This window comes from Notamacropus eugenii, chromosome 1 (genome assembly GCF_028372415.1).
Source record: "Notamacropus eugenii isolate mMacEug1 chromosome 1, mMacEug1.pri_v2, whole genome shotgun sequence".
In the NCBI taxonomy this organism is placed as follows: Eukaryota; Metazoa; Chordata; class Mammalia; order Diprotodontia; family Macropodidae; genus Notamacropus; species Notamacropus eugenii.
Genome location: NC_092872.1, coordinates 455,100,403 through 455,128,116, shown reverse-complemented (window position 1 = coordinate 455,128,116; position 27,714 = coordinate 455,100,403). Strand labels below are relative to the sequence as shown.

Here is a 27,714-nt window from a genome sequence, read left to right as displayed (position 1 = left end):
ATAATGATTATTTCATTATTAAATTCAAAGTAAATAAAATCTAAGCAGCTAGGTGGCAAAGTATATAGAACACTCGTTCAGAAGACAGAAAGACTCACCTTCCTGAGTTCAAATCTGGCCTCAGACACTTACTAGCTATGTGACCCTGGGCAAATCACTTATTCTTGTTTGCCTCAGTTTTGTCATCTCTAATTTCAACTTCAGAAGGAAATGGCAAGCCACTCCACTATCTTTTCCCAACAAAACCCCAAATGGGGTCATGAAGAGTCGAACATGACTGAAACAACTGAACAACAATGATTTTATTTAAATCTAAGCAATAATCATATGGTTGCACAGAATGTATGACTACAATGTATAAAAACACAAAAAAACTGAATTATAATAAGGCCTTTAAAGACTAGAATTATGCCCCAGTGACACCCAAGTGTTATAGGAATTTGTTTAATAATTATTATTAGTTCTCTGACAAAAAGGAGTCCCTACTTGGAGGATGTATGACCCCCCTATTGACCCTTGCTTTCTACAACTGGGTTCACATGTCATACCCCGCACCGTAGGTACAGTTCTCAATAGGTTAAGTCCTTGTTCCAGACAAAGACATTGGGGAAATATTTCTGAGTTCAGGTTCTGAGAATAATATATAAAACAATAGGAGTCCATTCCAAAGCTTTATTGAAAGGAATAGAGAAGAGTGAAAAGAGAGAAGGGGAAAGAGGAAAAGGGGACCCAATATACAACTCAGGCATACACATTAACACAGAGTATAATTCATGTGAGGGCAGCACTGCATTGGGGAGTGCAGAGTCATGGGTCCATTCAGCAGAAAAGGGGTGTTCCAGTGGGAAGAGATACTCCTGCTGGAGGGGAGAGCGCGCTCCTGGTGGATAGGAGGTGTTCCTAGTGGAGGAGAGGGTGCTCTAAAGTACTCTTCTGAAAGTGAGGTTCTTACACTATAATTGTAGATGACCTCTCTGGAGTGGGCAGAATTGCTATCATGGGTCAGGGCAAAACATTATTTGGAGGGTTTGTTATCAGACAGAAGAACAAGTTGGTGGTAGACAAAATATTATTTGGGACACACAGCTTTTGAAAAATGTTTCCAGTATTTTTCCATGAGTATGTTATATAAGCTTTCAGCCTCCCTTAAGAGGAGACTGTCATCATGGCCTCAGAACCATTAGGTCTAATCTCATCACAATGGTTTCTACGCACAATTTCTGTAAGTTAGAGCCTCCCTTAAGAGGAAAGTGTCATGATGGTCTTAAGACCACTAGGCCTAATCTTATAACACTGTTAAAAGCTCAAGTATAGTTTTTCTAAAACATGGAAACTTTTCTACCAAAGGCTGAAGGAAAATTCTTAACTCCATTGAAACAAATAATGCACTGTGATGTTTGAGTTATCCCCAGATAAATACAAACTATAAATGTATTATATTATCTCCAAACATTTCTATTACATTCTTTAAAAATACATTTTAGTAAATTTTTAAATGTAGAGATTGGGTTTCTGACCACAATCTCCTACAAGATTTCAAAATCCCAAGACCTTTTGTAATAGCGAAATAACCCACATGACCTTTACCCACTTCCTTCATGAGATCAAATGTGTAAAATGCACCAGACATTGGTTAACATTTAATTCCATGAGTAATCTATTGGAGATTAATATAATTTAATATGTTCAAATTAGAAACATGATGTCAGTGATTCTAGAAAGATAACCCATGGACCCTGAAGTTAGAGGACAGAGATTCAAATCCTTACCTCAACACTACCTGTGTGACCTTGGGCCAGTCACTTAACCTCCTAGGCCTCAGGTTCCTCAACTGTAAAATGAGGGAGGAACACTAGATGGCTTCTAAGGTTTCTTTAGCTCTAAGATTCAAGATCCTATGGTCCTAACTATCTGCAACCATCCTTATTTCCTCCCTACACAATCTTCTGGATGAAATAAATTGTTTCTAATTACCCCTAAAACAGTAAGCAATGGCCTGCATTAATAATTTCCCTAAAGCAAATAAGAATGTTTTGCAGCCCAAAAGTATATTTGCATATGTTTGCATAATCCTACTCAGAGCATATTATCAATCCTTAGGGGCACTTCAAGGGTCAATTTTATGGCTTTCTTAAAAATAATCCCTTTTTAAGTTTTTTCTCTGTCATCCTCATCTATCTACTGTAATCAAGTCAGTTTCCCCTCACCAGGCTTATATGGCAAGAAGAGGCAAAGATGAAGACCAAAACATATGTCTACACATATACCCCAGGGTATAGATTGGAGAACACAGATTTAAATATGCTTAGAAGATCATCTTACAAGCAACCTTCTACCAAGGGCAATAGTATATCTTTAAGAGAAAGAGGGAGAAAAATAAAAGAATTCAGGAACAAACATTACTGTGTTCTTAGCAATCACAGAACAACACAGAATTTTTGCAACCATGATCCAATATGTCAGAGTGCTTAGAGAACCAGGATGAGTCAGAAAGATCTGGGTTCAAGTCCCACTTTTGACATATACAGAGTATAAGTGTATGTATAAAAATCGTACCCCAACAAAGTCATATTATCCCAGGTCACTGAGACTATAAATTATAGAAGTTGTCCATATGCATTGGCATAAGGAATTTTTTCACCCCAAAATTCCCTGCATCACTAAAATTGCTCATCTGCAAAGCAAAACAAAATAAAACAAAAAAACTTACATGAAATAAAAGGAGTGAACTACTACAACTATTCTTTTTTTTTAACAATAGCAACAAATCTTTACATGTACAAAGATAGTAAAGAGGCCTAATGGGAATAAAATTGTCCTGGTTTTATCTGAGATTCAATGCCATCCATATTCTGTTTGTACTTGTTATGTGTTATTATGTTTATAATTTCTTTAAGTTATTTTAAAAAAAGAAAGCATGAAAACTAAAAGAGAAACAGATTGGAAAAATATTCTTAGTAAAAATATCAAATAAAGATCTGTCATCCAAAAATCTAAAAGGAATTAATGCATAGCTATAAAACTAAAAATATACACACTCCCCAGTGAAACAAGGATCAAAGAATATGAACAGACAATTTACAAAGAAGAAAATGTAAACTGTTAATAAACACATATAGAGACGTTCAAATACCCTAATAGTAAAAGAAATGCAAATCAAGACAATCTTGAAATACCACCGTATAATCACTAGAATGGCTAAAATTGTGGAAGAAAGGAAGGAAGGAAAGGAGGGAGGGAAGGAAGGAGGGAGGGAAGGAGGGAAAGAGGGAAGGAGAGAGGGAGGGAGGGAGGGAAGAAGAGAGGGAGGGTGGGAGGAAGGAAGGAAGGAAGGAAGGAAGGAAGGAAGGAAGGAAGGAAGGAAGGAAGGAAGGAAGGAAGGAAGGGAAGAAGGGAGGAAGGGAGGGAATTGGCTAGCAACCATCCAGCAACCCACCACCTCACACCCTATTCCTAGTGCTGTGTCTTGGATTTTATGTCAATAGTCTTTGTTATTCAAACAGCTTCCCTCACCACAACCAATTACCAACTCCTGCCATTGTTTTCCAAATCTAGTGTGATTTCCATATACACCAAAATATTTATAGTGGCACCTTTTGTGGTAGCAAAGAATTGAAAACAAAGTAGATACCCTTCAACTGGAAAACAACTAAACAAATTGTAGAACATAAATGTAATGGAAGACACAAAGCTCTGAGGGGCCAGAATTAGGTTAATATATAACTGGAAAAATGTTTAACAAAATAAATAAAAATGTATTACAACATAGTGTTGATTGGTGATTTTCCAAGTCAATATGCAGCTTGCAAGAATCTGTTTCTATTTAAGTTTGACACCTCTGTTAAAAAATGACAATGCATATGAATACAGAGAAATATGAAAAGACTTGCATGAACTTAAAGTAAGCAAAGCTCAAAAAATAATATTAAATTATGACTACAAAAATGTTAATGGAGAGAACAAGTGGGGGATGCAGGGGTAGGTGAGACAGAGCAAAGATGGTAGAACAGAAAGAACACTCCTCCACAACTCTTCCAAACAGATCCACAAAATGCATCAAACGCAATCCTGATGGAATAATGCAGAAAAAGACAGTCTTTCTCTATAGTCTGTTGTCTGGTCCAGGTCAGCATAGGGATACAGATAGAGAAGTTTGCAGATACTGGCAACAGGACCTGGGTAGAAGCACACAGTCCATGAAGCACTCCAGCACCAGGGAAAGGCTGTGCACCAGCACAAGAGGAGGTTCCACACACATACAGAAGCACCCCCAGATCCACACTAGATGGATCTGGTGCCAACTGACAAGAACAGGTGCCAACTGACAGCTTTATCCCTCACTACTCAGTTGTAGGTATCAGATGGTGGCACTGCCTTTCCTAAATAGACTCTGGGTGATATACTGAGAAAGCAGGAAGTTCAGAAGCCAGCATCAGCAGTGGTGTGGCTCTGATCCCAACCCCAAATGCACAGCAGGGTCTCACTTCCAGAATTTAGGCCGGCCTATAGAGGAATAAACAAGGTAGAAAGCTGAAACCAAAAGGGAGCCTACAATTCCACCACTTTAAACCAGCAGAGCTTTCCAGCTGGCTAACTGAGGTGGAGTCTAACAATAGTCTATTCTTGCACAGACCTCAAACCTTGGTCAGAAAGCAGGGAGAGGAATAAAAGAGAAGCGGGGAGGCGACAATTAGACTTTGACCTAGATCAGACCACCCTGGGAACACTGAAAGCTTGTCTGTCCCTAAGATCCTGAAATAATCTAACACTCAATATGACAAGAAAGCAGCAACAGAACCGGTTCAGATTTTTCCTCCAGAGGGCTACAAAAGTCAGCCTTAACATCAACTCCAAAGTTAGGAAGTAAAATGTTGGAGGGGGTGTGGAAAAATTGGGACTCTAATTCACTGTTTATGGAACAGTGAACTGATCCAACCAGTTTGGAGAACAATCTGGAATTATGCCCAAAGTGTTATAAAACTGTGTATTCCCTTTGACCCAGAATACCACTATAAAGTCTGTTTCCTAAGGTGATTAGGGGGAAAGGAAAAAGAAAAAAAACTTGAAATTGAGAGGATGTTCATCAATTGGGAAATGGCTAAACAAGTTGTGCTATATGATTGTGATGGAATACTACTGTGCTATAAGTAGTATGATTTTAGAAAAAAAATGGAAAGACTTGCATGAAATAATGAAGAGTAAAAAGCATAATCAAAAGTATGTTATACACAGTAGCAGCAATATTGTTCTAAAAACAACTCTGAATGACTAAGTCATTTTGAATATTATAAATACTCAAATCAGCTGCAAAGGACCTATGAAGGAAGATGCTATCCAACTCTAGAGAAAAGTGATAAACAGAGATATGGATAGTATGGTTTTACATATATATACATATTCATGCCTAATGGTAGCCTTCTCTAGGGTAGGATGGGGAGGGAGGGAGAAAAAACGGCACAAGAGAAAACAATAGAAAACTTAGAAGGAAGAACAGAAATACAGAGTAACTTTGAAAACAAAGAGCAGCATTTACTACATAGTATTTTTTTAAGTAAACAATGTGAAATGGAAAAAAAAAGTCAGGAAGTAGGCTGGAAAAATGGACAAACAAACAAAAAATAACCTCATCATAATTAGCTATTATTGTGGCAAGGTTGCTCGCTATACAAATTCAGAAGTAGAGAATAATTCCCAAACATCTATTATCAATGCCTCAGAGAGAAAAGACTTGGACACAAGCTCAACCATAATTCCTAGATGATACAAAGGAAATTTAAAACAAAAAGATTTAAAATGTTTATAAATAGAATGAGAGCATTCAAGGAAAAAAACTGAAGAGAAATGAGAGCTATAGAAGAAAGAATTAGAAAGAAAATTAGAAGTTTGGCACAAGAGGTACAAAACCTTGCCTAAGCAACAAACTCCCCCAAAATGCAAATGGCCAGTGACCTAATGAAGCAAAAAGAAATGTTAAAACAAAGTCAAAAAGCTTTTAAAAAGTGGGAGAAAATATAAAATATCTCATAGCAAAAACAACTAATCTGGAAAACTGATCAAGGAGAAAAAATTTAAGTCATTGAACTATCTGAACACCATGACCAAAAAAAAGAGCCTAGATAGTCTATTTCAAGAAATCTTAACATTGTCCATATCCCTTAGAATCAGAGGACAAAGAGGAAATACAAAGAATCTGTTACTCATTGCCTGAAAGAAACTCCAAAATGAAAAATCCCAGGAACATTATGGACAAAATCAAGAGCTTCTTTTTTTATTTTTTTTTATTTTTAGATTTTGACATTCATTTCCACAAATTTTTGAGTTCCAATTTTTCTCCCTATCTCTCCCCTCCCCTCTCACCCCATAATGCCTTGCATTCTGATTATCCCTTCCCTCAATGTATCCTCCCTTCTATCACATCCCACCCTTCCCTTATCCCTATCTTCTCTTTTTTCTTGTAGGGCAAGATAAATTTCTAGACCCCATTGCCTGTATTTCTTATTTCCCAGTTATATGCAATAATAATTCTGAACATTTGTTTCTAATACTTTGAATTCCAACTTCTCTCTCTCCCTCCCTCCCTACCCATCCCCACTGAGAAAGCAAGCAATTCAATACAGGCTATATCTGTGTTGTTTTGCAAAAGACTTCCATAACAGTCATGTTGTGTAGGACTAACTATATTGCCCTCCATCCTACCCTGTCCCCACCTTTTTTTTCTATTCTCTCATTTGACCTTGTCCCTTCCTAAAAGTACTTACTTCTACTTGCTCCCTTCTCCCATTTGTCCTCTCTTCTATCATCCCCCTCATCCCACTTGTTCCCTTCTCCCCTACTTTCCTGTAGTGTACGACAGATTTTCATACCAAATTTAGTGAGCATGTTACTCCCTCCTTAAGCCATATGTGAAGAGAGTAAGCTTCACTTCCCCTCTTATCTCCTCCCTTTTCTCCTCCATTGAACAAGATTTTTCTTATCTCCTTTATGAGTGATAGCTTGCTCCATTCCATTTCTCCCTTTCTCCTCCCAATATTTTCCTCTCTCACCACTTAATTTTATTTTATTTTTTTATGGATATCATCTCTTCTGATTCAACTCAACCTGTACTCTGTGTGTGTGTGTGTGTGTGTGTGTGTGTGTGTGTGTGTGTGTGTAATTCCTCTATCTACCCAAATACTGAGAAAAGTCTCAAGAGTTACAAATATTATCTTCCCATGTAGGAATGTAAACAGTTCAGCTTTAGAAAGTTTTTTGTGATTTCTCTTTCCTGTTTACCTTTTCATGCTTCTTTTGATTCTTATGTTTGAAGGTCAATTTTTCTATTCAGTTCTGCTCTTTTCATCATGAATGCTTGCAAATCCTCTATATCATTGAATGACCATTTATTCTCTTGAAGCATTATACTCAGTTTTGTTGGGTAGGTGATTCTTGGTTTTAATCCCAGTTCCTTTGACTTCTGGAATATCCTGTTCCAAGCCCTTTGACCCCTTAATGTAGAAGTTGCCAGATCCTATGTTATCCTGATTGTATTTCCACAGTACTCAAACTGTTTCTTTCTAGCTGCTTGTAATATTTTCTCCTTGGCCTGGGAACTCTGAAATTTGGCCACAATACTCCTAGGAGTTTCTCTTTTCGGGTCTCTTTCAGGAGGTGATCGGTGGATTCTTTCAATATTTATTTTGCCCTCTGGTTCTAGAATGTCAGGACAGTTTTCCTTGATAATTTCATGAAAGATAATGTCTAGGCTCTTTTTTTGATCATGGCTTTCAAGTAGTCCCATAATTTTTAAATTGTCTCTTCTGGATCTATTTTCCAGGTCAGTTGTTTTACCATTGAGATGTTTCACATTATCTTCTATTTTTTCAATCTTTTGGTTTTGTTTTTTAACAAACTCCAGTCTCTCTTTTACAGAATTTTTTTGTTCAGTGAGCTTTTGAACTTTCTTTTCCATTTGGCTAACTCTGCTTTTTAAAGCCTCCTTCTCCTCATTGGCTTTTTGGACTTCTTTTTCCAATTGAGTTAGTCTATTTTTAAAGGTGTTATTTTCCTCAGCATTTTTTTGGTTCTCCTTTAGCAAGCTGTTGACTCACTTTTCAAGATCTTCTATGGCTTGAACTCATTTCATATTCATTTTGGAGATACTGGAGTCAGAAGCTTTGACTTCCTCTGACAGTATGCCTTGTTCTTCCTCATCTGGAAGGATGGAAGGAGATACCTGTTCACCAAGAAAGTAACCTTCTATGGCCTTATTTTCTTTCTCCTTTTTTGGGCATTTTCCCAACCAGTTACTTGACTTCTGAATCATTTGTCAAGAGGAGGGTCCTAGTACCCCTCCTCCCCCCAGTACTGTGCGCAAGGCTGAGATTCAGATCAGCTGCTCAATTCCCCCAGGGGCTTTAGGTGGGGGCAGGGCCACCACTGAGGGCTGAGGTTCAGATCAGCTGCTTAATTTCCCCAGAGGCTTTAAGCTGAGCTGCCTGGACAATGGACCCAAGCTGCTTCTGCAGCCACCATAGCCGCCCACCACCTGCTGCTGCTGCCTTCACCTCTGCTGGAGGGACCCCGCTCCCCTCTCTCCCAGCTGGGAAAGCCCTCCCACATTGACCTCTGGAGCTTTTTTTGTGGCTTGTTGGTTGAGGGATCTGGGACCCTCCCTGCTGGGAATTTTTCCCAAGATGTCTGTTCAGGTCCTGTTCCTCCCAGTGCCATGTGGGCAAGGCTGGGCTCTGCTCCGCTAGGCATCCCATGAGATGGATCTTTTCTGTCAGCCTTCCAGGATACCTTTGGCTGGAAACCTCTTTCACTCTGTTGTTCTATGGCTTCTGCTGCTCTAGAATTTATTGAGAGTCATTTTTTACATGTATTTTGTGGGCTGTGGGGGAAGCGCTAGAATATATGTGTCTTTCTACTCTACCATCTTGGCTCTGATCCTTAAAGAGCTTCTAAGACAAAGAAAAATACTACAAGCAGCCATAACGAAAGAATTCAAGTACCAAGTAGCCCATAAGGGTCACACAAGATTTAGCAGCCACCAATATAAAGAAGAGAAGAACTTGGAATTTAATATTCCAGAAGGCAAAGTACATAGACTTTTATTTAAAAACAACCTACCCAGCAACAGAACAACTAAACCACAGGGAGGAAATTGAATCTTTAATGAAATAAAGAATTTCCAAGCATTCCTAAGAAAAGACCAGAAAAAGAGCTTCAGAGAAACTTCAGGAATGAATAGAAACATAAAAAAGTAAACATGAATGAACAATAATAAAAAGGACTAAACAAAGATAAACTGTTTACAATCAAATATAGGAAGATGATTCATGTATCTCCTCTAATGCCTATCATCATCAGCAGGGTTGATAGAGAAAATCTAGTTAGATCAGGCCTGGGAGTGGTTCTATTCTAAGAGAATAGAAAGAGAGAAGATAAATAAACTGAAGAGAAGAAAAGAGAAGGTTAGAGAAAATTATCTCACACAATCAGGGTACACAAGTGGACATTTATATAAACAAGAAGGGAGCAGTGGTTGACACTTGAATCTCACTATCTAAACTGGTCAAAAGAAGGAAAGAGAGAGAGAGAGAGAGAGAGAGAGAGAGAGAGAAAGGGAGAAAGGGAGAAAGGGAGAAAGTCAGCTCCAGAAATACATTTCACTCAACAGGAAAATAGGAGGAAAGGAGGTCAAGTGAGAGGAGAGGAAATTACAGTGATATACAAATATATTTAGAGCTCTTTTTGAGTTGGCAAAGAATAGGAATTTTTGAGAATACCCATAAGCTGGAGAATGGACGAGCAAATTATAGTATATAAATGTAATGGAATCCTAATTTGCTAAACTCTTATCAGCATAATGGCCAACCAGATATTTCAAAGGACTAATGATAAAATATGCTATCCATGTCCTGATGTAGAACATAGTAGAGAATACAGTGTAGAGAAAAACGGGCCATTTTTAGAGTATGAGGGCACCTCTTCTCTAAACACAGACTGAAGATGCAATGCACTCACAACCATGGTTTTTGAATCTTTGGAAACTAAGGACATGAATATAAAGTTACCTATGTCAAGATATTTGAAGACATTCTGTTTCAAGCTTGGTCTAACAACAATCCTTTGCACTCTGGATGATCTCACTGTCTGGCAAAGTGTATTGTTTTAACCAGCACCAGATGTTCACTGAGGGTTTTATGTTTGGAGATCTCCTTATTTCCCAGGGACCAGCTAATGAATGAAACCAGCTAAGGGTATTGCACTCCTATTCCCATCATGCAACCTCTGCTTCTGTTTGTGTCTGTGAGATAATCAACCTGGATACTGTTCCCACAAGACCCAGGAATGCCCACATTGTGCACACATGAACCTGCCATAAAAAGGGCTAAGAATGATTAGGTCATGGTTCAGCCTACTTGTAGCTTTTTTATGTATATAAGACCTGCCTTTGCCCCAATATGTTAAGCCCTCCTCCTCAGGAGGACTTTGGCTTGCAAGTATCTTCTCACTTTGAAATTAAACTTCCATTTCTGTCCTGACTCCCCTGCCTCTGGTCTGCTTTGTGTAGCTCCACTTACCAACAGGTTAAAGGCTGGTTCTGGTCCAGTTAACATCTATTTGCCTCCTAATAAAAAGAAGAGAAAGAAGCCCTTCAGTTTCACATTGAGGTTGAAGAGACTGCCACAAAGGGCTATAATCAGGAGCACAGTGACCTTGAAGTGCATGTACCTTTAGAGATTCACTTAAATATTCAGGAAGATGCAGAATGAGCCAATTTTTTTTAACGTGTTCAGTGTGGACATTTGTACTGATTGACTATGCATGTTTGTAATGGATTTTGTTTTTCTCATCATCTCATTTGGGGCATGGGAGGATAAGAAGGCAGATCTTGGCAGATTAAAACAAAATAAAAGCATTTTGTTGTTGTTGCACCACCCTTCCCTGAAAAAAAAGGAAAGAAAAAACAACCACCAAAGAATTAAAAGTGAGTGTTGCAAAATGATTAAGAACAAGCTTGGCTCTAAAGCATAGATAGAAGATACCTCCTCTCTCCTCTCTCCAGAAGTGGAAGTTTATAGGTATGGAACTGTTGGAGGTGACTATTGCTATTACTCTTTTAGTTCAGGTTCAATGTTGGGATTAAATGAGGTACTCATAAGTCACTGAACAATTAAAGAAAGGAAGCAGAGTATTAATAATTTTTCTTCATTATGTGTATCTCTGAAATGAATCTCATTTCACTCGATAACTATAAGCCTTTTGTGTAATTATTTCCCAAATCTTTTCATCTGAACCTGAATTCAGATCAGCTTATCCAGTTAATACCATGAAATATAATTTTCACTTTGGATCCACTGGTTCCACACAGCAAAATATTCTATGCCTTCAATCCTAATGTCAGTGCTTTATGGGTGGACCTTAATGAGGTCAAATGGAAAGGACGTGGGAAAACTTGGTGGGGTACGTTGTTTGGGCCCTAGAGAGCACCATCTGCTCACAGTTTCATCTCAGCTTTCCAGTACTAGCCCAGTGGACTTTAGTTTAGTTTAGTCTGGTGGAGGCTGCTACATGGCTCAGTGGATAGAGCACTGGGGCTGGAGTCAGGAAGACTTGAGCTCAAATTCAGCCTTACTAGTTGCGTGCCCCTGGAGAAGTCATTTAACTTCTGTTAGCCTTAATTCACTGGAGAAGGAAATGGGAAACCATTCCAGGATCTTGGTCACAAAGACCCAAATGGGATCACAAAGAATCAGACTTGACTCAAAAATGACTGAACAACAACAAAAGTTTAGTGGTCTTGGGTTAGTTAAACCAAGGCCAGATTCTCCTCCTGAAAGCTGCCCTGAAAAGAAACCTCCTTTTCCTCCTGGGAGGAATGACTGAACAGTAGTCTAACAAACAGTAGGCCCAACTTGAGTTCAGTAAGATCAGTCTGGTATAAACTGTCCCCATTTTGGTCTCAGAAGTCCACAGTCAAGATCAGGTGAGGCCTCTTCAGGACAATTTTTTGCCTGTGAGTTCTCTCTCTCTCTTCTCTGTCTGTCTCCTCTCTCTCCTCTTCTCTCTGTCTCTGTCTCTGTCTCTCTCTCTCACTGTCCTCTCTCTCTCACTCTCTTCTCTGTCTCCTCTCTCTCTTCTCTCTTCTCTCTCTGTCTCTGTCTCTCTCTCTCTCTTGAAATTCCCCCTCTGTCTCCCAGGTTTACCAGATCATCTCTGAGAAGGCTTCTCCTGCTAGTCATGCAGCCTCAGGTGCATTCATAGCATGTTATTATATATATTTCCCCTGAACATTTGAGTGAGCCTCTAAAGGTCACTGCTCCTATTTGTAGATCTCTGCAGCAGTCTCTCCAACCTCAACCTGAAACTGAAGGATTTCTTTCTCTCCTTTCTGCTAGGAGGTAAGTAGGTAACTTCATATTCATGTCCTTAGTCCACAAAGATTCAAAACCCATGGTCTTGGAAGCACTGCATCTTCAATGTGTAGGTAAAGAAGAGGGGTCCCAGTACTTAGGGAATGGCTGATGTTTCTCTCCTTTGGTTTCTTCCCACAGCTATATCACGTATGTGGCATGCTATGAGCTAAGCAGCTAAGAGTTCATCACCAGAGCCGACATTTATATAGTGCTTTAAGATTGGCAAAGCACTTTTTATCCATTATCTCATTTGATGATCACAACAGCCCTGGGAGGTAATAGTACAAATATCATTATCCCTGTTATTCAAATGAAGACACAGGCTCATAGAAACTAAGAAACTTATCCAAAGATATACAGCATTCATTTTCTTTGACTGCCAGTGTCTGACCGATGGCAGAGTCACATTCACCATTTGAATTCAATCTGTTGCCACCACATTACTTTTCAACTGAATCCAGTGGAATTTTACACCAAAATTCACTGATTTCTGTTCACTAGGATGAATTATTCTCATATATTGTCAATCATATATACTCTTTCACTAATGAGCAAGACTTATGTCTACACTCTGGACAGGAGCCTTGCTCTTTCTTCTTCCTCTTCTCTATCCTTGTATCCCTGTACCTCTTTAATCATTAGAGCTCACTTTCTTGACAGTCCCAAAGGCAAAAACTGCTCCAGCACATTTAGCTGCCAGCTCCAAAATCCTCTAGCTCATAGGTTCCCAAAGTGGGTGATACCATTCCCTAGGAAGCACTGGAATGATGGGGTGCAGTAGTAACTGCCTCAGGTGCAACTGGAGGGCACTGAATAAAAATAAGGAAGCAGTGAAAGTATTATGTGTTTAAGAGAAGAGAAGAAAATTTTGAAAAACCATTCATACATGTTTCATCCATTGTGTAATAGAGTTAAAGTCACAGCAATTACATTAATTTCCAAATAAACACACAAAATGAAAATTGTAACCAATCGATGGTCAAGTCCTCTTACAGGTCTTAGCAAGCAAGTGTTGGCAATCTAGCATGTCTCAGGTTATCAGGAAATCCAGCAATGCATCAGCAGGAATATTTTTGTGCAATGACTTATTTATAATACAATACTATATGCATGATACTGCATCATCAAAATTTCAATGCAGGAGAAAAACCACAAATTTACAATAAATTATTAAATTTAAGATGTGTCATTTTAAAAAACATATATTTTATATTTTTGAAGTAATTCAAATTTAAGAAAAAACATTAAAGGGTTAAAGAAAGTAGATTTCCAGGGGGATGATGAGTAATTTTTTTTTTTTGAAAAGGGGGCAGTAGGCCAAATAAGTTTGGAAACCTCTGCCCTAGTTCATTGTTCAGCCTGTTATATCCACCTACAGGCCTAAAAAGGCACTTCCCATTTGACCTTGTAATGTGAATTTACCTGATTGGCTAACAGGAACTGTGAGATCAATGGATGAGGCAATTCCCTCAGTCATTCTATTACTACTTGCCATTGATGCTAGCAGATAGCCAGGGCAGAAGAGTATCTCATAATACGGAAATAGTCTAAAAATTTTTTTTATCATAAGAAGTTTGAAAATAATACCAAAATCCTAAACAGTTGGTATTATTGCTTCTTCTACATTTTTTAAAAATCAATCTACTAGTTGTCACATAGCCACAGAGCAGAGAGGAATGTTTAATTCTCCCAGGTCTGAAGAAATCACACCTTCCACCAACTTGACTTCTTACTGGTTGAGTGAGTGAAATTATAATGACATCTGGTACAGCATAATTATCAGTGTGGAGAGTCTATGTTTTCAATGCATCTTGCTTCTTCAGAAGCTATTTATGAACTGAGAATGTTTATTGTTGCTATTAATTAATATTTGGTTAGGAATCACTTTTTTGTCTTGGCATGTCATTACAGCAAAGTAAGATGGCTCTTTAATTTAAAGGCCAGCTATTGATTTAGGAAATGTCAAATGGATTGTGATATATGAATGGAGTAAATAAAAATACTGTGTCATTAAAAAGCACACAATAATACAACTTAAGAGAAGCATGGCGAAACTTATATGAACTGATGTAAAGTGAAGTAAGAAGAACCAGGAAAACTATACATGATGATAAAATGTAAGTGAAGAGTAAAAAACCCTCAGAAATAAAACTGAATCCTGTGTAATTACAATGGCCAACTTTGCCCCCCCCAAAAAGAGGAGAAAATACAACTCTGTCTCTCAGAGGTGAGAGACTATGGATACAATACATTAGCTATATTGCCAAACTCAGTTCATGTGTTGGTTGCTTTTCATGAACTTTTTGTTCTTTCCTATGCTTTATTACAAATAGTGGTTTCCTGGATAGGAAAAAAGGAAAGGATAAGTTCCATTCCCTGCCTCCCTTTTCCCATTAGACTGTAACCTGCTTAAGAATAGGATCTGGCTTTTTGCCTTTCTTTCTCGTCATCACCCAGCACAGTGCCAGGCACATACTAGGTATTTAATAAATGCTTGTTAACTGACTGTCAGAAATAAACATGATGTAAAAACCAAAGATATCAAATAAGTTTAAAATGTTTTCCTTAAATTTAAATGTTAATCAACTATTGCGCCTCCTCAGTGTCATCTTGCAAACAGAAAATGTCTACCAATTCCCTTCCCTGTGGTTCATCTTCAGAAAGGGCCCCATGGGAAGCCCCATGGTTGGGAAAACAGTATTCTGTTTTCTATTCACCCATCATAGATTATTTCTGAAGCTGAGCTGTGGTTATTACTGCCATCTTTTACAAATCTGAAGCTTAAACTACTAGTACAAAGAAATATATTTTCCCTTCCTATTCTATAAACTCAGTATAACACTAGGTTGTACCAGGACAGTTACTTAACCCTTTTTTTATCTCTTTCTCACTGAGCAGCTTAGCTCAGGTCATCTCCAATGCGGCACTCTAAAGAGACAAATCCTTAAGGACAACAGCAAATTCTACCTTGCAAAGAATTAATTTGGTGCAGGGGCATTCATTTCATTTCTGTCTAAAATAATGACTTCCAGATAAATTTTGCTAATTCTAAAAATCAGACTGACTGAAAGACCCATCCTATTTTTACATTTAAAGCAGAAGTTCTTAACCTGGGGTCTGTGAACTTTTAAAAAATATTTTATAACCATTTCAATACAATTCATTTCCTTTATAATACTGTGTATTTTATTTTATGTGTTTAAAAACATTATTCTAAGAAGGAAACTATTTGTGTCATCAGACTGGGAAAGGTGTCCATGACATACAACAGAAGGGTAAAAAGCCCTGAGGTGGGCTATGATAAGAAGCAAATGGTCAACTGCCATTCAAAAATAGTCATTGTAAATGTAGCTAAAAGAGTACCACTCTTCCTCTTCTTCCTCATTCCACCCTTTCCCCAATTACTGATGTTCCCTAAACAGTCCTCTATCTAACCAGCCTTCTCCGTACGCAACTTCTTTTCCTTGGGTGGTGCTAGAATAGGGAGAAGATGATGAAAGCCATCAATAATTACAGAGGGATAATAACAGGAAGAGGGAGACAACTAGAAGAGAAGAAAAAATGAAGGGTTGTTTTGCCTCCATTTTGTTGTAGAAAGACAGCAGTCTGGCAAGAGAAAAGAACCTAAGAAGGATTCGTGAGCTTGGACTACCAATGAATCAATGAACAATTTTTTAATGCTTACTATAAGCAAATCAGTGATGATATAGATGGAGGGGCAAAATAGTCCCTGATCTCAAGGAGTTCACATTTCTTTTTTTTAAATCTATTTATTTTTAGTTTTCAACATTCACTTTTAGGAGATTTTGAGTTCTAAATTCCTCCTCCCCATTCCTTCCCCCCTTCTCAAGACAACATGCAATCTGATATAGGCTATACATGTACAATCATATTAAACATATTGCCAAATTAGCCATGTTGTGAAAGAAGAATCAGAATCAAAGGGAAAAATCATGGAGCTCACATCTCTAATAGGAGGTTTCAGCTGCAAGTTAGATGGAAAGGCCTAGTGGTTCTGAGGGAGCAATTTAAAAAAACATAATGCATCCTTTTAAAAGTCATTTCTAAGAAAACTGTTCGTTTCTGATATTAAACCATCTGACAGTGGGAAGAACTTTCTTTTCTGGGTCTTCAGTAGCTGTAGCTGCTGAAGAAGTAGGAGCTGCAGCACCTGCAGAGATGGTTCCCAGGTCCCATCTCCATGCAGAATGACATGATCCCTTGTACAGTAGCTTAAGGGGGTGAGGAAAGACTGTAGCAAGGTTAGTTGTAGGCTATTCTGAGGAATTTTGGATTTTCCTACCCTCATTCTTGGGACTAGATGTGATTGTGATTCTTGAGGATCTGCACTCATCTCTGGACCTAATGATCTGTCCATCAAAAGTTCCTGACTTGTGTGGCCCTCCTTTTAATTCAATTTTACTCTCTAACATTGTGAAATGTATTTCTACAAGTAGACTTCAGCATAGACAGGTTCTCTGGCAAACGGGTAAAAACCAAGAGAGTAAGAAAATCCACCAAAGTAAACCCTGGCCCTTTGTACCACAAGAGAGTCTCTGACAGAAGGATTACATACATATCAATCCTCAGACCAAAAATACAAGAAAATAAGCAATAATGCTAAGTCAAACCAGAAAACAGATCCTCAGTTTTTGAGAAGCTTTTTCTGAGGCTCTTCTGAAAGAGGTTTTAGTTCTGCAGCAGAGACATAATCCAGCCAAAAGCAAGGCTCAGAAATCTAAATTCTCTGCTTCATAAACCATGGTCATTTTACCAGAGCCTTTACATATGTCCTTAGCTTTCTTTTTATCTTTCCTTTCCTCTCCATAAATGGAAGTGGGGCAGAAAACAAGGAAAAGGAATTATTATAAATTTGGCAAAAAGCATTCAAAGTATCTCCAGGGAGTAATAGAGAACAGATTAATCTGTTCTAAATATTTTAAAATCATTAATGTTGCAAAGTTCTTTTTACTATCTATCCTAAATATTTCTAGGTATAATATAAACTCTTTTTCCTTTTTCCCATCCTCAATGGGATTTCCTAAATATTCTGTAGCTTGATGACACCCTGATTTGTCAAAGAATAGTAACTTTCTTGAGAACCATGACTATCCCCAGCTAAGGTCCAACCAGGGTTAATGCCACAAGACAGGACACAAGAAGTCTGCTAACTTCCTTTGATAGGACCCATCAGGAAGTGTTATGAGACAGGACATATTTAGAGAAGAAGCATTTGTCATATGTAGGGAGACAACATGGCCCAGTGAAAAGAGCTTAGACCTGGAATCAGAATGGCAGATTCAAGTCTACCATTTATGAGCTAGGCAATTCTGGAGTACCTTTACCTTATCACAACCTCAGTTTCCTCATCAGCAGAAATGCAAGAGATAATGCCTATATTGCCTGCCTCTGAGGTCTTTGTGAAGAAAGTGTTTTGAAAAATACCATAGAAAATGTGAGCTATTATTCAAAACATCCTACCTACTTCTACTTAAGGCTTTAGGGTTTGCGGGGGTTTGATAGGAAGCACACAAACACACACACACACACACACACACACACACACACACAAACAGGTCAGTTGGGTTAATGGAGACAGAAAGGGAAAGGAGAGGACTCTCAAACAGGTACAAAATTAGACTAATGGATTTAAATCCAAATGCATCTATGCTAGGCAGAGGGATGCCTCACAATGAACACATCCATTAGAGTAATGTTCTTGGTACCATTAGAGAAAGCATGGTAGGCACTTAGAATAGATAGTACTCTCCTCTCATTGAAGCATCAGTCCATTAGCACCACACTGTGCTCAGTATAAGACAGAGACAGAACAGAATAAAAGTAGAAAGAATGAAGTGCTTTTCCCCAAAAGTTATCTCCCACAATCTTAATTTCTTCTGCTGTCCCTGAAATGCCAAGGAGAAAGCTCTTTGTCTTACCCATCCTTGCTCAGAGAACAAAGAAAATTGAAAAGAGATGAGTTTTTGTAGCTTATATACATTCTGTATGGGAATAAGAGAAGAAAAGGAGAGCTAAACATAGGCTTCAGGAATGCTCTGTAGAGAGTGAGTACATTGAGCTGTTGTCTTCTCTAGAGATGAGAGGTCAAGGAAGATGACACCAAGAAGTCAATGATAACCCCAGGACTGTACAGTTAAGGAGGAACAGAATTCTAGAAAATTGATTTGCTCGAAATGAAGAAAGATGAGGCCCTGGCATGACCCTCTCCCTAAAAGAGAAACAGGATCAAAAGAAATTCAATTTGATTAAAGGATTTCCTAAAAACAAATTTTAAATCCCAGATAAGCATGGCTCCCTCTGAGAAGATTCTGCTGCTTTACATTCACCACAAACAGTGCATGCACAATGACTTTTGTTATGGTTCATATATTTTTAGAGGAGGTGAAGAAACTAACTAGATTTTTAAGATCCTAGCTCAGAAAACTATCACAACCCTCCTGGTTCACTGTCACCAAATGCTTGACAAGCACACATGGATATGGTTTTTTAGAGCTTTGCTTGTCAGTATTTCTATAAATGTAGCAGGGGGAGAAGGATATTGAACTTGAGATCAGAAGAGTCAGAATGAGTCCACATTCTGTCATTCAGCCATGACTCTAAGCAAGTTATTTAACATCTCTAAGACACAATCTCCTAATCTGTAAAATGGGAAAAATACTACCTACTTCACATGGTGGTTATGATAAAAGTATTTTGTAAACTGTAAAAGTGTTGTAAATCCAATATAATAAGTCTTAAGTACCTACTATGTGAAACTACTTCTTCAATTGTACTAGACAGTCTGGCTACAAAATACAACAAAAACAGTCCCAGCCCTTGAGGAACTTATAGCCTTATCCTGCTAGAGTCTGGGGGATGAGGGTGGAAGGGACAGGGAGCAACACGCAAACAGTTAAGTATATAAACTATTATTTTAAAAGGAAATGACACTAACCACTACAGGGACCAGGAGAAGCTTCCTGAAGAAAGTGACATATTAGCTGAACCTTGAAGGAAGCCAGGGATATTAAGAGACAAAGGTGAGAAAGGGCTGCGTTCCAAGCACTTTTCACAGCTTGTACTAAGACAGAATTGAGAGCCATAATGTTGAGTTTAGAGAACAGTATGGAAGCTAATATGACTGGAACACAGAGCATATGATGGGGATCAGTGTTCAATAAGCCTGGAAAGGGAGCTTAGGGACAAATGGTGAAGAACTTTCAATGCAAAGGTGAGAAGTTTGCACTTTATCCTAGAGACAACTGGGAACTATTGAAGATTCTTGGGCAAAAGGTCAGACCAGTGCTTTAGGTAGACTTCTTTTTCTAGCCCATTGTGAGGAAAATGAATTAGAGAGAGGAGAGATGGGAAACTACACTATTACAGTAGTCTACCAAAGAGGTGATGAGAGCCTGAAATAAGAGGGTAGTTATATGAGTGGAGAGAAGGGGATAGGCATGAAACATGCTCTAGAAGTAAAACTGCCAAGATTTGGTAACTTATTGGATTTGGAGGGTGAGAGGGAAGAGACAAGGATGTCTGATTTCATGAACCTAGAAGGATGACAGTGACCTCAACAGCAAAAAAAAAAAGGCTGGTTTGACCATCCCAGTGAAAGGTAAGAGAGTCTTGATAAGAGCATGGATCTTTCTAAGTATCAAAGAAATAAAACTGAGAAAGTCTTTTTTGTGAAACAACTCAGAAGTACTTAGCTGGGCAAATTGCAAAAGAAAATTAAAACAGTGATTTATGGCTTGCTCTTGACTCCATGTGTTAGTTACTTTGAACATGTGATTACTGTAATATGGAGGTCTTGTCAGTCAGTGCTATTGGCGCCTGGATTCCCTGTCACCATCCTGACAAGATTCTGGCAGACCTCACAACTATGTCATGAACACTTAGACTTGTTTTTTTTTTTCTCTTAAGAGTTCATCAGCTTAATTCTACCAGAGATAATCATTTCAGAAAAAACAACAGTAACAGCATTCAACCCAGGGCCAGGCATGCTTCATCTGGAATTACTCTATTTTTCTAATAGGTTCATTTCAAACGGTATCCTCTGCTAGTCCCCAGCAGCTTCAGTCAAGGGGTCTAGCGGATCACTAAATTAGGCAATGTGCCCTCTCCCACAAGAAACTTTGCCCATCTGGCCTGGGGATAATCTTTCCCTCATATATTTTTCTCACAAACTTCCCATCATAGGATTTTCCTCCCCTGCCCACTGTCTTGAACTGAGACTTGCCCTCTAGATCTCACAAGTTAGAGATCTATTCTAGCTATGAGACTTTGGGGAAGGCAGGGGAATTATTTACCCTCTCTGGGCCTCAATTTTCCTATCTGTAAAATGAGGGTGCTAAACTAAATAACCTCCTTATACTCTCTTCCAGTTCTAACACTTTGTGATTTCTATAATTCTAAATCCATACATAATACCTTCCTTAAAGGGCCATGCATATGTTTCCCTTACACATTTATTTACTGGCATAGCACAGGAATGCCTTGATAAAGGTACTCTGTGGAATAAAAATCCAAATGGACAATTGGAGGTAGAGGAGGGAACAGCAAAGTTCTGACTTCCTCTGCTTACAACTGCCTTAAATGTCAAAACACTGACTTGACATAATAGTTTTCAAAATGGTTCTAATTTTACCAGGTAAAGCAATGTGGGGAATTTGGACCAAAATTCTGTTTCAATGACACCCTACCTGTCTGATCTTGGGAAAGTCACAGCCTCCAGGCCTCAGTTTCTTCTTATCTAAAATGAGAAATTGGATTCAATATGTCCGAAGGTCTCTTTCAGCTCTAAATCTAAGTTCTAGCATGTATTCCCTTTATTATTCACATCACAGGCTCTCCGTGACTTATTAAACACTACTTCATGGTGACTATGGAGAAAAGCAATCCTTACCTGGAAACTACCTATTGGCTTCTAGTAAGAAGCCTCCCCGAATTTGGCTACACTGGTCCTCAGAAGACAAAATCTCCCAGCTGGCCCATGCATGAGGCTTCTCTGGCTTAGTAGTTCATGTCCAAGTTTGCATTATGCTGGCAAAACCCAGAGTCATTTCACCTCCATGCCACAGTGAAGCACTAGAGAGGGCTTTAAGAGAGTTTGGCATAACATTGACTCCACAAAAAAGTTTTTATAAATTTAATTATTCCCTGCCACGACCACCACCAAATTTGGTCAAGCTGTTCATAGATTGAACCAAATTGCTCCTTTTAACCAGGGTCTCAATAATAGAAACAAAAGGCTTCAGTTACCTCCTCCCAGAGAAGAGGGAATTTCATGGGCCTCAAGAGAAAAAAAAATTTAAAGCAATCCTACTTGCTTCATCCTCTAATTCAGAAAGTTATGTCAAGCTTTTATCAAGGTGCAAGGAAGGTAACGAATGAAGAGGAGAATCCCCTTTCACATAGTAGGACAAACTAAGCCCAGAACTTGAGTTCTGTCTCCTTTCCTGAAAAGGTAGTTATGCTCAACTGGAGACAGCTGAATGAGACAGATACTATAGCTGTTCTTCCAATAGCTAGGTTTCTAAGCACCAGTGGCTCTTTAGAGAGTCCTGAGGGTCTTTCTCTTCAGGGAAGAGGGTGACTTCCCCCATCTGCTGACACAGTGAAGAACAGGAGAGGAAGCCATGACCAAGCACTGGTTTGAGGTATCCTTGTCTGCTAGAGGCCTGTGGGAGTGATATGACCCTGGCACATTCTACAAGCTAAGGAGACAGCAGATGTAGCATGATGCTGGCTGTCCATCTCTACCCTGGCAGAGTGCCTACTCCGTTGACACCACAACAGATGGGCACCAGTGCCAACAGACAAGAGATCATGCAGCTACTGAGGAAATGACTCTCAGCCTCCAGCCTGAGCTCCTCTGACAGTATTGAAGAGGAGACTTGCAAGCTCAAATCAAGCTGCGCACAAGTAGGCTCAGATTTCAGAGAAGTGAAAACTCAACCGTTGGTGAGCATGTAAGACTAGTCACTGGCTGGATAGGAAAGGTATGTGTCACTGGTCTGGCCATCCTCCTCTCCCTCCATTCTGACTCCCTGGAAAAGTTTGGTTGCATAGTAATCAATTAATTAATCAATCAATAAACATTTATTAAGCACCTACTGTGTTCCAGGCACTGTGCTAAGCACTGGGGATGTATAAAAAGGCAAAAGACAAAAGACAGTCCCTGCGCTCAAAGAGTTTACAATGTAACATGCAACAAGTATATACGAAGCAAGCTATACACAGAATGAACAGGAAATAATTAATAGAGGGAAGGTACTGTGATTAAGAGGAGTTGGGAAGGCTTCCTGCAGAAGGTGGGACTTAAAGGAAGCCAGGGAGGTCACCGGACCATTTCCCCTGGAAATCCACGCAGAAGAGAAGATGCCCTCTCTGGCAGCTATCCCAAGGAAAGAGGACTGCTCTACACATCTGCCAGGTGGCTCTGACAGAGCTACACCTGTTGTTCTGAGGGAGAAGGTATAGGGAAAATGGCCTTCATTGTCACAGGATTCCACCCAGCTGTCCCTGGAAGGTGGTGTTCACTTAAGAATCTTCTTGGACTCTGGGGATGAGCTTTGGGGACCAGACACATCCATCCTAGCATCCATCCTAGTAACCTGGGATGCCACACTGGTACTACTCTCTGCTAAGAAATAATCCTTTGTCACTGCTTCCTGGCCACAGAGAAATAGAGAGAAAAGGGGAGAGAGGGAATGCTGAGGATGAAGACTGTAGGATACATAGGAATTCTCTGGGATTTTTTTCATGGACAAAAGAAGGGTTGTGTCTTAAGGGTATTAGTTGCTTCTCTCTATACCCTAAGAGAGACTGAAAAGTTCTGAACTTGACACTGAACACTGGGAATTATAATCTCAGACAGACCTTCGAGGTGACACAGCATATCACAGCACTGAGAGTAGGGTTGAGAAGTCTGTTGTTTAGTCATGTCTGACTTTTCACGATCCCATTTAAGGTTTTCTTGGCAAAGACACTGGAGTTGTTTGCTACTCCTTCTCTAGCGCATCTTACAGATAAGGAAACTGAGGTAAACAGGATTAAGTAATTTGCCAGGGTTATATAGCTAGTAAGTATCTGAGTTCAAATTTGAACTTAGGTCCTCCTGACTCCAGGCCCTGTACTTTATACACTACATACCTAACTGCCCCTGAGTTGAGAAGATCTCAGTTCTAATCTGGCCTTAGGTACATACTAGCTGTGTGATCCTGAGCAAGTCACTTGATTTCTGTTTGCCTCAATATCCTCAATTGTAAAATGGGGCATATATTAGCACCTACTTCATAGGGTTGTTGTTATAAGGATTAAATGATATAATGTTCTTAAAGTGCTTAGCATAGTACTTGGCATATAGTAAGAGCTTAATAAGGGACTATTTCCTTCCTTATTTCTACCCTGTGAGGGACTGATACTGTGGTGAGCTCCAAGTCAGAGGCTTTTTTCTGCAACACAAGGAATTTTGAAGTGAAGCTATTGTAGAAGAAAGTAGCAGCAGCCATGGCAATTGGAGAAAGGATAGACTGTGGTCATTGTGGGTTTGGTTCTGAGCCTCCGCTTATGAGAAATCATCTCTGGGAGAGATGGCTGGAATGCTGTGTCATTGCTGTCAGGCACCATTCCTTAGGGGTCAACACAAAGGACAATAACGATGTGATCCTCCTCACTCAACCCTGTTGCTGGAAGGGGAGGGGGAAGGGAAGAAGGAAAGCATTGCTGTAGGACCTACTATGTGTCAGGCACTGTGCTAAGCACTTTTTACAGCTATTATCTCATTTGATAATCACAACAAGCCTGTAAGGTAGCATAATCGAAGTAGCAAGGCATCCTGAGGGAGACAAGAATTGGCATATGCCAGCTGGGTCAAACCACTGCAACCACCCTGACTACCATGTCCTCTCAAAACCCATTAGAGATAGCCCAAGAGCCCTGGGCCACTAGCTCTACTCAACATGACCAACATACCACCTACCTACAGCTCTATGTAAAAGGGACCTGCCATCCCTGATATCAATCACAATAACTACCAACCAACTGCTATCCTCAGATAGGTAAGTCCAAGAATAACAGTATACCCTCAGTCATCAACCCTACTTCCCATCCTTGTAGTTAGTCATTATCCAGAAAAGCAACCCTTGTGGGGATGCAACCTAGTAACTCAACCAAACACATATCTATTATATATCTAGAAAAGAAAGTTCTTACCACCGAAGTCCTTGCCATTGTCAAATGGCTAAATCAGAGGCAGGGAGGGAGAGACAGAGCGAGGAAGGGATAGATGGAGGGAGGGAGGGAGGGAAGGAGGAAGGAAGGAAGGAAGGAAGGAAGGAAGGAAGGAAGGAAGGAAGGAAGGAAGGAAGGAAGGAAGGAAGGAAGGAAGGACAAGAAAAGAATGTCAGAGGAAAATTTTTTAAATGATTAGAGAAGGAAATTCAGAAGAGGAACCAGATAAGCAGGGCAGTGTTGAAACTACCATGTTAAATTAATACATGACTCTGAAAAATAAGCTCTCTATAATATTCACAGTTTCATTTAAAATGTCAAATTCAAGGGAAGTGAATAGGATATAGGAGCTTTTTTTTAATACCCTAAAATTATAATATAATAACCCTTAAAGGTATACAAAACACTTTACCTACAAGATCATCTCATTTAATCCTCCCAATAACCCTATGAGATAAAGTGCTAATATTACTATTACTCCCATTTCACAGATGAAAAAACAGAGATTTAGAGAGGTTACATGACTTGCCAAAGGTCATACAGCTGGTCATTTCTAAATTAGACATTTAAATGAATGGAGAGCAAAGGTAACCTACTGGCTAGAACTACAGAAGGAAATGATTTTACAAATAGCTCAATTGCCATCTAAAAGTCAAGAGGAAGAAAATTAAACCTGATTATGTTACACTGTTGAAAAAGAGGGAGCTCTAAATCTCACTATGGTGATTATGTTCACATATCTCTCACGTGTTTTAACTTGATATGAACACCCAAGGCTATCTGATCGATAAAGGTTTAGGGTCAATGATTTACACAACAAATTAGAACTGTCAGCATTTGCCAACCCAATGCATAACATTTAGCAATGAAATGGGAGCCAGAAGGCAGATGACTTTCTCTTGAGACTGAAAAGCTTACCCTAGTTATCTAGGGGTGCAAATGCTAGTCACTGCATTTGTGAAATACACTATATATACAGGCCAGTCCTCCTGTTACACATAAGTAGGAATTTGCATCAGTCATCTTGCTGTTTTGTCAACATACCAACTAATCAACCATCTAGGCAACAAGTACTCTGAAAAAGAATACATTCTCTCCAAGTCTCCCCTTGCATCCTGGGCAATCTCATCATCCTGATGAATATCTGGTCACTGGATCCAAATGATTCAGGAGGAGAAAGTAAAGCTGGTGACCTGCACAGCCCTTCCTCACTCAAAACAAAGTCAAGTGCAAGTCATGTCATCATTTCTCTGATATCGAAAATGAAGGATGAACACAACAACATATAGAGACTTCATAACAGACCTAGAGATCAAGTTTTTATGTTTTTTTTGTTTAATGTGGCTCTACTTGATCCATCAATGAGTATTTATGAAGGTATTGTAATATACTCAGAACTGTGGATACAAAAATGAGACAGTCTCTACCCTCAAAGCTTACATTGTACTGGCAGAGGGAATGTGTCCATAGATAAGCAAAAAGAAATAGACAGTTATGAAGAGGGGAAACAACTCAGGGAATCCGTAGAGATGTACTGAAAAAGGTAGCATGTGAGTTGACCTTTAGTCAGTCAACTAGCATTTGTTAAGATTCTACTATGTGACTGTGCCAGGCACTGCTCTATGGGCTAGAAATATAAAGAAAAGTAAAAGACAGTCCCTGGTCTCAGGGAGGTCACAGTCTTATGAGGGGTAGGGGATTCCAAGAGGCAAAGATGAGTATCCCAAAATATGCAAAGGAATGGAGACAAGATAAGGAAAGGTTGTCTAAGTATATCCTCTACATACAGCTGCCAAATAAATCTGACCATGTCACTCCCTTTCTCAATAAGTTTCAATGGCTCCCTATTGTCTTTAGTAAAAAAATTCAAACTTCTCAGCCTATCATTTAAAGCCTTCCAGAGCTGGACACATAGTAGGTACTTAATAAATGCTTGTTGATTGACTGACTGATTGATTAAAAAATCTGGGTCCCAACTCTCTTTGCAGGTTTATTTCAAATTACTTCCCTTCAAAGACTGTACCTGTCTCACAGAAAGAGGTGGTCCTTCTTGCCATAACAAACCCCTCAATATGCACAAATGATCCCTTTCTAACCCATCTTCTCCACAGATTGCCCAGTCCATCATCTCCCCGTTTCTCACTTACCTTCAGTCTCTGTCTGCCTACTGGCTGCTTCCCTAATACTAATAAACGTGCCTATGTGTCCCTTATCTTTAAAGAAAACCCTCACTTCAACCATTCCCTCTATCATCCTCTTCTCTCTCTTCCCTTTTGTGGCTAAACAGGGTGCTTAAGAAAGCAGTCTAGAATCATGCTCTTCTTTTCTCTCCCCTCAATTCTCTTCTAAACCTCTGCAATTTGGCTTCTGACCTTAGCATTCAACTGAAACTGCTTTCTCCAAAGCTACCAGAGCTCTTAATTACCAAATCCAAAGACTTTTTCTCAATATATTTTCTCTGCATCCTCTGACACCACTGACTACCCTTTGCTACTGGATATTCTCTCATCTAGTTTTTCATGACACTGCTTTCTCCTTGGTCTTCACCTACCTGTTTGACTAGACCTCGGTTTCCTTTGATGAATCTCTATCTACTGCGTGCCCCCAAGGGTCTTTTCTGGACCTGCTGCTCTTCTCCCTTTAGTCCAGGTGTTCTTAACCTGGGGTCTTTGAATCTGTGTTTTAAATATATTTTGACAATTATATTTCAATATAATTGGTTTCCTTTGTATGTATTTTGGTTTTTTGCACTCATAAATATTATTCTGAGATGGGATCCATAGGACTCACCAGACTGCTAAAGGAGTCCATCCTATAAAAAAAGGTTAAGAACTCCTACTAGTCTATATTATCTTGCTTCATGAGCTTCTGAGCACCAATGGTTTCATATGATTTTCCGATGTATTTATTCTTCCCTAATCTCTCACCTGAGTTCCAGTATTGTATCACTAACTGCCTCTGGGACATCTCAAATTGGATGTTTATAGGTCTCTCAAACTCAACATTTACAAAAGAGGATTCATCATTTACCTCCCCTTCCCTCTTCCCAACTTCCTTATTATTATCTTGGGCATTT

The 27,714-nt window shown here is 39.2% G+C and overlaps 1 long non-coding RNA gene across 2 annotated transcripts in view; it reads right to left on the bottom strand.

The window, feature by feature from the left end:
• LOC140519238 (uncharacterized) overlaps positions 1-27,714 on the bottom strand; it is a 96,195-nt gene that overhangs the window by 24,606 nt on the left and 43,875 nt on the right. For both annotated transcript variants that reach the window (XR_011972140.1, XR_011972139.1), the window contains exon 2: positions 10,566-10,612. This is a non-coding gene — a long non-coding RNA (uncharacterized lncRNA). The remainder of the gene's footprint in view (positions 1-10,565; positions 10,613-27,714) is intronic.